Raw genomic sequence first — 12387 nt, 5'->3', positions numbered from 1 at the left:
TCATACTTTTACAAAGTGATCACACTTACAGTATTGGTGAACAACAGCACTCTGTGTAAATGTCCACCACAAAAGTGTTTGGTGCACTCATACGCCCCAAATGAAACAACTCAAGTGAGTAAATGAATGAATCAATGAATGATGAATAAATACTATAAATACTCGTGCTGATGGAATGATTTTTTTTTTTAATCAAATAAATAAATAAGAGAATTATTTTTAAATTTATTTCATTTTAACAAAAAAACAGGTAACTGTGAATATATACATAGTCCTACTACTTCATTGCAGTGTACTGTGCATGATGATAATCATTATTTCCCAAAACTGAGTGCCTTAGACACTCATCATGGCAGCAGCCCTCAAAGGACGAGTAGTACCCTTCAGAGTTATTTCAACTCTCCCTCCTCTTCCCCCCTTGTCTCCACAGTGCTTCTGGCTACGCTAAAATCAATAATCTCCCTCCCCCCTGCCCCCTCCTGGCTCCCCCCCAACCTCCCTCCACCCCCATTTTTTTGGGGGGGAGGTGGGGGTGGGGGGGATGGGGGCTTTCATTTCAGTCCTTGTTTGGTCATGCCTGAAAATGACTCTTCAACGAGAGGTGACAGCTCCAGGAGAGAATTAGTGCCACAGATCATGAGAGAGAGACAGACAGACAGAGACAGACAGACAGAGACAGAGAGAGACACACAGAGAGAGACAGAGAGAGAAAGAAAGAGACAGAGAGAGAGACAGAGAGAGAGAAAAAAAAGAGAGAAAGAGAGAGAGAGAGAGAGTGTGCTGCTGCTGTTTCCTGTCATAGCTGGGGGGAGTCTTGGGGGAAAAAAAAGTTCTTCCTTCCAAACCTTGACTTTGTGAAGGATGTTGATGTGCCGGCAGTGGGATCAGGGGGTTAAAGATATCAAGGCCATCCTCTATTATATATAGCATCTCTTAACAAGAATTCACCTTTCTTCTCAGTTTCACTGTGATGGGATTTCACTAAATTAACATCAAGATGCTTAGCTTTGGCATCCAAAGTACTACATGGTTGAAAGATTTCAAGCACTATCATAAAGACTAAGATTCGATTCAAATTTGATTAATCAAAAAAAAGCCCCACTTTTTTTTTCTTTTTCTTTTACTGATTAATGATACTTTTACCACAAATATGGCTTCAAGTTCCTGTATATGCCTCCGGACCAAAATCAAAATCAAAATTTGCACTGCTGGAATTTGTATTTGTAAAAAAAAAAAATTTTTTTTTAAATCAACATTGCAGGTAAGATCTGATGTTGTTGATGCAACAACAACAACAACAAAACCCAAAAAGACATTGATCTTCATGACTCAAAAAAAAACAAAAAAAAAAACAACAACAAAAAACATGTTGATCATTCCATGCAAAATTAATAATCTCAACATATGATATCCAAAGGATATCCCAAATTTCATAGACTGCTGTGGACAATAAAAAAGAAGAAAGGAAAAAAAGATACACCACACAATTCAAAAATGTTCAGAATGTGGAGAAAAAAAAATCCATGCATTAAATTCAAAATTTTATTTTGTGAACAATTGTTTATTGTCAGGATGGGGTGCCCCAGGACCACACACATCAGATTCATATGCTGAATGGGTTTTGAGTCCGGTGGCATGCTGTTCCAACAAACCCTGCCTAAACAAGCACTGCAGGTGCCCCACCAATACCCTGCAAACAATCTTGCCGATGAGTTAATTGTTAAGATGAAACGCAAGCCAGACAAGGCAGGTCTCATTATCGAAAGTGAACAAAGTCATGGCGGGAAAGTGAAATAGCCTGCTCCCACTCCCCCACCCCCATCCTCACCCAACATGTGACTTCCAAAGTATATACCCCAAAGTTCATTCAGATTGCTTTCCAGAAAACATGTAGATATACACCACATAACAACAAAAATGGTCAGACTGCACAAAAAATGTTTTATGTATTAACATTTTACGTTCTGAATATATTTTTTTTCATCACTGAGTTCTGTTTTCCAAGTACATTGAAACATCAAGATCGTATTTTAACTAAATCACTAAGAAATACACGAGTTAACCAACTGCCTCAAAATTAAAAACCCTTAAATAAAGAGGCAGGTATTTCAAAGATTGCTGACATTTTTGTTGTCAGTTCATGCTTATAAACATGTATCTAAGCGATCAATTGAATGATCGATATACTTATTGACTGATAATCCATTCACTCATTCAATTTCATTTTCCAGGCAATTCACACCAAAGGAAAAGTCAAGCGTCCATACTTGACAAATGCCACCTTGCCTGAAAGGTAAACGATGTTCGCAATGGCACTAGTCACAGGGCATGAGTCACAAGGCACAGTGGAGTGAATCAAACCTGTCCACTGATGAGCTAACATCTGCCTGCACACCTCCATCCTTTCAACCCACGGCCCTGGTCTAGGCAGAGACAAATGGCACAGGCTATTGATCAGCACCGGGGGCTGTGATGGGAATCCCAGGACCACACACATCAGATTCATATGCCGAAAGGGTTTTGAGTCAGGCGGCGTGCTGTTCCAACAAAACCTCTGCCTGAACAAGCACAGCAGGTGCCCTGTCAATACCCTGCAAATAACCTTTCAGATGCACAGAATTGTTGGGATGACCAGCAAGTAAACCAAACACCCCTGTTGAAGGCAGGTCTCACAAACCAAAGTAAACAAAGTCCTGGGTAAGGGAAATAACCTGCCCCCCCCCCCCCTTTCCCCTACTGCCCCTCTCCCCCACAATCCCCATCCTCATCTAACATATGACTTCCAAAGTACATCCCAAAGTTCATTCAGATTGCTTCCATAAAACATATACACCACCCAACAGAGAAATGTTCAGACTGTGTAATATCTTTACATATATATAACTGAATGATCAACTGACTTACTGACTGATCGACTGATAATCCATTTAGTTGTTCAATTTTGTTTTCCAAGCTAACAGGGCATGAGTCACAAGGCAAAATGGACTGAATCAAACCTGTCCACTGATGAGCTAACATCTGCCTGCACACCTCCATCCTTTCAACCCACGGCCCTGGTCTAGGCAGAAACGAATGGCACAGGCTATTGATCAGCACCAGGGGCTGTGATGGGAATCCCAGGACTACACACATCAGATTCATATGCTGAAAGGGTTTTGAGTCAAACGGCATGCCGTTCCAACAAAACCTCTGCCTGAACAAGCACTGTCAACATTACGCTAACAATCTCTCCTTGGCAATGAATTCTTGGGATGACCCACAAGCCAGACAACTCCACTGATGACAGGTCTTACAATTCAAAAATTAAAATAAACAGTCCTGGGTAAAGGAAATAACCTGCCCCCACCCCCCATTTTCACCCCATTTCATCCTCACACACACACATATATATATATATATATATATATATATATATATATACAGAGAGAGAGAGAGAGAGAGAGAGATTATATATATATAGATATTATATATACATATAAATTACTTTTTATCACTGCAGATGACAGTAACCCTCTTCAACCTTGACAACTGACGGTCTACAAACGCCACGCCAAAAAGCTGAACCACTTCCACACCACCAGCCTCAGAAAACTTCTCGGCATAAAGTGGCAAGAGAAGATCCCTGACACAGAGGTGATCACTTGTGCAAACTTGCCCAGCATCTACACCATCTTGATGCAGGCCCAGCTGTGCTGGGCAGGCCATGTAGTTTGCATGCCAGACCACCGGCTCCACAAGAAACTGCTGTATGGCGAACTCCAACATGGCAGGCGCTCCCATGGAGGCCAAAAGAAGCGCTTCAAAGACACTCGACTCTGAAAGCTTCTCTGAAGGCCTTCAATATCAGCCACGACACATGGGAGCTGAATGCAATGGACAGACCAAAATGGCATTCAACTGTCCACAAAGGCGCCAAATCCTGTGAGGCCAACAGAATCACTGCAGCAGAGCAATGCAGACAGGCCAGGAAAAGCAGTGCCAACAAGTCCCTGACAGCCGCTACCATCCCCTGTCCACACTGCGTCAGAACATTCCGGGCGCAGATTTGCCTGACCAGTCATCTGCGCACCCACAGAGCCCAACCCACCCACCCCCAGGATGACTAGATGGTCCTCGTCGATCCCGACAGACGAACCATATATATATATATATATATATATATATATATATAAATATATAAGGCGGCTAAGATTATTGTTATTGTGAAAGGATATATATATATATATATATATATATATATATATATATACATGTGTGTGTGTGTGTGTGTGTGTGTGTGTGTGTGTGTGTGTGGCAAGCCATGTCAACAGAAACTGTTAAATCACAATGCAAATTATCTTCTATGCTTCTCCTCCCCCTAAAGCTTCTGTCTAACAAGTCTATGAATGTATGTCTCTCTCTCTCTCTCTCTCTCTCTTGCTTCCTCACTCGCTCTCTCACTAATTTTGCAGAGTTAAGAGAGAAAAAATTGTCCATACAAGGTGCATGTTATTTCTGCTCTCTCTCAATTGTCCATACAAGGTGCATGTTATTTCTGCTCTCTCTCACTCTCTCTAATATTAATATATTTTGCAGAATTAAGAGAGCAAAAAATGTCCATACAAGGTGAATGTCATTTCTGCTCTCTCACTCTCTCTCAAATATAAATCAATATATTTTCCAGAGTTAAGAGAGAAAAAAAATGTCCATGCAAGGTGCATGTCATTTCTTACATGTGTATTCATCACATTGTCCAACATACTGCACAAAGACTCTTTGTTTTATCAACAACAGCCAACAGAAATGCAATGTTCTGCGAAAAAAAACCCAAAAAAACAAACAAACAACAACAAAATGAGTTCAACAACTGTAGATCAACTAGTTTGCAATCAATGAATCATGTAGGCTTGCAGCATTCGTTGATTGATTGGGTGCTAACATTTTGCCCCCTGCTCCATGAGAACAGCATCACAAACACTGACCTCGCTCATGCTTCACTGACTTCCACAGCTGACTGATTTCTTTGTGTCTGAGTTAACTATTCAACACACACAGACACGCACACATGCACACACACTTCACTTTCTTATCATGGGAGCGCATCACATTTGTTCCTTTTTTTCTCAATACAATACACCCAGCCACAAACTCAAGCTTTTTTTTGGATGTCTCTACAAACAGTAATCTCACTTTCTTCCATTCCCAAAGCAAATTCCCAGTTTTGTTTCTTCCTTTCAATACAGTTAACGGAGCCAAAGAACATCTTACAATGTTCCTCCAGATCAGAATGAATGAATGAATGGGTGATTCAATACAGAATAAAGCTGTAAGCTTATGTGCAAATACAGTGAAGAGGAATTAGACTGCAAAAAGTTTGTGTAATGTATATACTGTGGAAAAAATAACATTCTGCCATAGATATAATACAAATGCTTTGAAATCGTTAAATAAATATGTCGAACAATACCTAGTTTCCATTTCAATACAGTCAACAATTGGGCTTTTGCATTTATAAATCGCCAGTTCTAATCCACCACACAGCCTGCCATACACCATTTTGGGCGTTGTCATGCAGGGAATAAATGATGACATGGATTATAGGATCTTTAACAAGTGCAACTCATGTCCAGTACAGAACAAACAAAAAGATCATCAGGGCTGCATACATGTTGACCTGGATTACCAGATAAACTACTGCTAGCATTTAAATCCAGAACCCTCAAATTGAAGCTTCAATGCTCTGGTAAACCGCTTGGCTGACATGCCTGTTTCTGTTCTATTTCACCCCTTTTCCGTTATTGCTTTTTAAACATCCCATAGATTAAATGGGACATTTCAGCACCTCAGTGACACACACACACGCACGTGCGCGCACACTCTCTCTCTCTCTCCCTCTCTCTCTTTCTGTTGCCAACAGTATCAAACCTTGCTTTCAGAATTAGCATCAGTGACCCTTGATTACATACATGACAGATTTACTTAAGAACCCACAAGGGTAATGTGGGATCCACTGCTGACATAACACACACACACACACACATTAATCTGAGAAACCATAAACATAAATAACTATATAATAAGTTTGCTTCTTAATTGACTCAAGGAGAACAAGACTTAACAGTAAGATTATAAATTCAATCTTGATTCGAGCTTGTGGATAGTTGAGTAAAAAGAGTTTATCACAAAGAAAAATTCAAATCCATACAACATCTACGGTGTTTCTAAAATGTCTACAAAAAGCTACATATATATGCACAATCATTCTGTTTCTAAAGGTTCATCTTGTTTCATCATAGAGTACCACATTACTAAATCAATAATGCAGTCCACTGTTACAATGATGTCAGCAAACTGAGCCTAAAATGACAGATACAGTGGCTGAACGGTTAGATCTCTGGATTCTCAGCAGAGTTTCCCAGGTTCAGTCCCAGGTTTCAACACACCTGGTGGATTATGGGTAGAGATTTTCCAATCTCCAAGGTCAACAAAATGTGCAGACCTTCCAGTGCCTGAACCCCCTTCTTGAAGTTGAACACCATACACAAGCAGGAGATAAAATTTATGCATGCTACAGTAGGCAGGACTACTGATTTTAAAAAAAAGTAATTGGACAGGAACAAAACTTTACTGGTACATAGATATTGATGAGATATAAAACCATGCAATTTTTCAATGTTGTATCTTTTTAATAGTTTTTTTTTATATATAGATTATATCTATATAGCTTCTTGAATTTTTCCAAAAAAGGCATATTTTTCCAAATCACAAGATTTGCTATGTTTCAAAGAGCATAAAATTGAAACTACTTGTACTACAGAGATAAAATTTGATCAATACTTTATTTATAATACTTGCATTTTCTTTTTTCTTCAGAATTTTGCCAGGGACAATCCTTTTGTTGCTGTGAGTTCTTTCGCATAAGCTAACTTGCACATGCTGCATGTGAACATGTGAGCACAAACACACACACACACACACACACACACACATATGTATACACACAAACACACACACACACAAAAAAAAAACACATACACATGCACTCAGTGACTCACATAACCACACACACACACTCACGTTTATTATACGCACACAACACACACACACACACACACACACACACACACTCACATGCATGTATGCATGCACACATGCACATGGACACACACACATCAGGTGTGACTAGTTATGAATGGTGAATGTAACTGACTTTTTAAAGATTCGTAGCTGAAAACAGATAGTTCGAATTGTTCAAGAATGATTGTGGGCATGATGGGAATGGAAGAAAAACATCAATCCTAGATCATGTACAGGTCTGAGAGAGCACTTTAAAGGGCACACTATATATTAAGTATAAAACTATAATGTATCTGAATCCTGTAACAGATTTTTTCAAAGAATGGATCTCAAGACTGATACTGATAATTTGCAAAGCACACTAGTAGTCACTAGTGTGTTTGTGTGTGTGTGTGTTTATATATACACAAATAGTGCATGTGTGTGCATGAGTTTGTGTGTGTGTGTGTGTGTGTGTGTGTGTGTGTGTGTGTGTGTGTGTGTGTGTGTGTGTGTGTGTGTGTGTGTGTGTGTGTGTCTTTGCATGCATACATAATACATGTGTGCGTAAACTGTAAACATGTGTACAAGTGTCTGTCCAAGATGGAGACAGATGCTCTGACAGAAAGACAAGATGTGTTTGCCTTGGTGTTAAAATCAAAATACACTAGCAACACTATCATGACCAGGTTATCATTTCTTTACATTAAAGAAGATTACCAGTATATCTGATAATTACACCATTCTCTAAATAAAAGTACATGTTTATTACACATAACAAAAAGAAAAGATTCATTGATCTGTCTTTATGATCTATCTATATATCTGTGTGCGTGAGAGCATGTGTGTGTGTGTGTGTGTGTGTGTGTGTGTGTGTGTGTGTGTGTGTGTGTGAGTGCACAGGCATGCATTGCACAGAGTAGCTCAGATAATAATGTTAGTTTAATGAATATTTCACAGCCATCTTTTTATCATATAAAATGTGGGTCAAAAGTGTTGTCAAAGTCAACTCTAAAGAACACAATTTCTCAAAGCGCTGCCATGCACTACTGCAGTATATTACACAATACTTTCATGCTCCCATCCACATACAAAAGGCGATTTTAAGATTTGTGATTCATGTTCTGTGAAAGTCAAAAGGTAAGCTAACTGCTTATAAATGTAACTGAAATCTGATTTGACTGTTTTCGAACCATTGCTTTGGAGTAAATACAGTACAAATGTAAAGAAGCAGTGGTTACAGACTGACTGATAGATAATAGCTCTGACATCATGTCAGCAGAATGTGTACATGTGCACTCTTGATACAAAGATAGTGAGCAGGTAGCTGTGTCTGGTTTCTAAGCACCAGAAGAGATCTACACAGATCTGTACAACATAATTAATAGCCAGGTAAAACACTGTCCATAGTGTGTGTGTGAATGTGTGTGTGTGTGTGTGTGTGTGTGTGTGTGTGTCTGCGTGTGCATGTGCATGTGTGCGTGTGTGTGGAGGAGGAGGAGGAATTTTTGTTTAATGTCCTGTCACACATATCAGTGACTGAAGACATTTTGTTAAAGTAATTATGAATACATCTGAGTATTATCGGTTGGAAGGGGTGGGAGATATGAATGAATGTAGGGTTGGGGGAAAAATGGGCAAATGAGGGTGCAATGAGGGTGAAATTTGAAAAAAAAATTTCTAAATACAATTACAGGAAATTACTTAAAGGGGGACTTCGTAAAAGAGAGAGAGAGAGAGAGAGAGAGAGAGAGAGAGAGAGAGAGAGAGAGAGAGAGAGAGAGAGAGAGAGAGAGAGTGTGTGTGCGTGTGTGAGTGTGCACAAACTCACACATACTATATTTTTGTAATTAATGTGTAATTTCACCACTGACTGTATCATCAAAATGTGTAAATTCTGACTTTATACTGGTCAACAAACCCTCATAAATGTTCATAGCTAAAACATTTGTCTGGAAAATGATACACATTGATCATCTAACACACTACAGGTTTTGCATACTCTTGCATGTTTTTCTGTACAGTGTACCTGTGTATCTCTTCTTTTTATGTTGAGATCATGTGAAATTATCTATACATGAGAAGTCTGCATATGGAAGTTCTATGCTCAGTTTTTCTTGAGTGGATCATATATGGTTCAAGTCTGTGTTCTTTATTCAATTAGTGTAGAATGTTATATCTACTTTCCTTTTTCTGCTTTCTCCAGATCATGTGTGTGTGTGTGTGTGTGTGTGTGTGTGTGTGTGTGTGTGTGAGGGCTCACACAGACTATGTGCAATGCATCTATCACTCTGTGTGTGTGTGTGTGTGTGTGTGTGTGTGTGTGTGTGTGTGTGTGTGTGTGTGTGTGTGTGTGTCTGTCTGTCTGTCTCTCTGTCTGTCTTTGTCTGTGTGTTGTGTGCGCCAGTGCTTCTACTACAGCAAAAATAATAGACTGACAGAAAATAACTCTGACATCATGTTAATAGAATGTGTGTATGTGCACTTTTGATACAATGATAGTGAGCAGGTAGCTGTGTCTGGTTTCTAAGAACTAGATGAAGAGATCAAGATAAATTAAAATCCAGAAAAACACTGCCCAGTGTGTGTGTGTGTGTGTGTGTGTGTGTACATGTGTGTGTGTACATGTGTGTGTGTGTTGTGTGTGCCAGTATGGTGTGTATACTGTATATCATATGTATGTATGTGTATGTATATATATATATATATATATATATATATATATATATATATATATATATACTGTCTATCCACATACAGTAACAATAAACAAGTAACTGAATGCATGTTTGTGTGTTTGTGTTTGTCACTGTGTGTATGACTATGTTAATACAGGGATATAAGCACATGTCTACAGAAAGGTCGGTCTGTTCATCTGTGTGCATATGATTTTAATATATTTGTAAGCAGTGTATCAATATTGTTGTTCCTGTCAATGCCTTAATAATACTGTCAATGTCACTAATGAAAATGCATGACAAATGTGCTACTATGAACAAGTGCATGTTAATTGTGAGTGTATACATAAATATGCTATGTAAGTGAGTGGGTGAGTGTGTGTGTGTGTGTGTGTGTGTGTGTGTGTGTTTACATCAATACATGCATTTGTGTGTGTGGTGGGGCGGGAGAGGGTGGGGTGGGGGGGATATAGTATGGTATGTGTGTTCGAGTGTACATATGAGCATTTAACTTTCTTTCTTGTATACATGAGCATTCAGTGTGTACATATAATACTGTATGTGTGTATGGGTATGGATGTGTGGAAAGTAGATGTGTTCATGATGTGCAAGTGTCGAATACATTCCGTACATGTACTACTGTACAGTCAACTAAACATAAAGTAATAAATATGCACAATTTTCTTCTATCTAGTAGCAGCCACAGTCAATATAGGTATTCCTTGTAAGTATACTAGTTTTATGTTTGGTGTGGTAAGGGAACATTCTTGAGATATATGGGGAAACTGGACACACAACACAATTCAACACAACAAAGCCAATGTTTCTGAAAATTTGCTGTGCTGTACTGTACTGAATTTCAAAATACCTTTAAAATTTCTCTCTTTTAAAAAAAAAAAAATCTGTTTTAGACTTCTTACATGATAAACTCTTTTCCTTATTTACTCTACACTTGATATAGGGTAAATTGTACTTATCATGATAGTGTGTAAACTGACATGTCAATCTATCTAGTATCAAAAGTCAAGAGATACACTAATTACTTTGTGAAACATTTTCTTTTCTCCAATTTATCATGCAAACATTCTGAATATACCATAGCTGTAGTATATTACATTCTGATTGAAAACAAATGTGTAACAAAACTAACATCCATAATTTCAAGTGCAAATGAAAACAAATATTTTCACAATGTAATGCTACACAATTAATTTACCTAGGGATATTAATCCATGACATCATTACGTCTTTTTCAGCTGTTGTGTCTGTTTCAACTTGTTCGGCACTGTGGCTCTTTACACGTAACTTACCACTGTAGCGGCGTCTCTACAGAAAAGGCGTGCAGATCCCCCCTGATGACAAATGCAGCAGTTGCAGCGCAGGCCTGCAGACAAGCGTGTTTCACGCTGAAAACCCAGGGTGCGGCGGGGATCGCAACTGCCGACTCCCCATTCTATTAGTGTGCGAGCAGATCCCACCACTGTGTCACAAGTGCAAATTTCACACCCGCTGTTTTACGATCTAAGGCCAACGGGGCTGCAGAACTATCCTGGAATGTCAGGCACCGTTTTGGCCTTACGGCTTGTCGCTGTTTTGCACCGCAGTAAATATCAAGGAGTCTCATGTTCCGTGTTCCTGCCCTTGTTGTACGTTTCCATTCCTCCTCAGACCGTTATAACCTTCTGGACTAGACACACAGTTCACTCATTATCGTTAAGTTCTAAGGTCACACTGAGAAGAAGCGCACATATGTTCCTAATCCCTGGCGTTAAAAGACTACAAAACCCCGTCAGATTGACACTTTGTGCACAATGATGGCCTTCAGACGTTCGCTTCAAAACCCCGTCTGTCACTTCGCATAGCTGTTCCAATTCCGTGCCGGTAGCAGGATCGTTTCTGACGTGTTGCCATGTTCAGGTTAAAGTCCTCACACATGTACATTTCAAACCACAATCCGACACCAACAGATTGGTTCCTGTAAACTGTCGGCCATCGTACCAATGACGAGAGGGCTGTCTTGCAATCGGGTCAAAAGCAGCCAGCACAGACGAGCGCAGTGCGTGTTTGGCCTCGTGTGGCTTGTCTCGCGTTCTGCACGGCGCTGATATCTGTGTCAAGGACCGGCTGATCTATATTTGGGCGCCCAGTGACCCCATTCATAGGCCAAGCAGTTCGGCTGACTTTTTTTCGCAGGCCAACCCGAAAGCTTAACAAATTGGTCAAACTTATCTTTCCAGAGGCAGATAACACACTTCTGTGTTTTTTTTCTCGACTGCTGTCGGAGGTTGCCTGACAACTGCCTTATTTTCAGGATTGCTGGTGCACTCGTTCCGGGCCGAGAGGAGAAAGAGGCAACGTTATCCTCACCGACGCACTCTTCAGACGGTTCATTTATACATGACGTAAGCAAGCATGTTCAGTTCTTTTGGCGGCTCGTTCGATTACGTCATGGTTTGCCGTTCGTCCCATCAGTCACGACCGAAACGATCGCCTGACGCCAGTCGTCGTCACAACGGAGCGCTGGGTGCATCCACTGTCTGACTCGATTCGGTCGTCTCGCCAGTGTCGGCGGCATATCCAGCGATCAATCACCAGGCCGGCAGCAAAATTGGGGGAGATCACGGACATGTAGTTAACTGCAGTGAAACTGAAGCCAGCCTCGCCATTTTCACTG

The 12387-nt window shown here is 40.0% G+C and overlaps 1 protein-coding gene across 1 annotated transcript in view; it reads right to left on the bottom strand.

The window, feature by feature from the left end:
- LOC143283776 (uncharacterized) overlaps positions 1 to 11818 on the bottom strand; it is a 69318-nt gene extending 57500 nt beyond the window's left edge. The window contains exon 1 of the mRNA XM_076590128.1: positions 11024 to 11818. The gene's annotated coding sequence lies outside the window, so the exon portion shown is untranslated. The remainder of the gene's footprint in view (positions 1 to 11023) is intronic.
- Between the last annotated feature and the right edge of the window lie 569 nt (positions 11819 to 12387).

Source organism: Babylonia areolata, chromosome 7 (assembly GCF_041734735.1).
Source record: "Babylonia areolata isolate BAREFJ2019XMU chromosome 7, ASM4173473v1, whole genome shotgun sequence".
NCBI lineage: Eukaryota > Metazoa > Mollusca > Gastropoda > Neogastropoda > Buccinidae > Babylonia > Babylonia areolata.
This window is presented reverse-complemented; position numbering and strand designations above follow the sequence as displayed.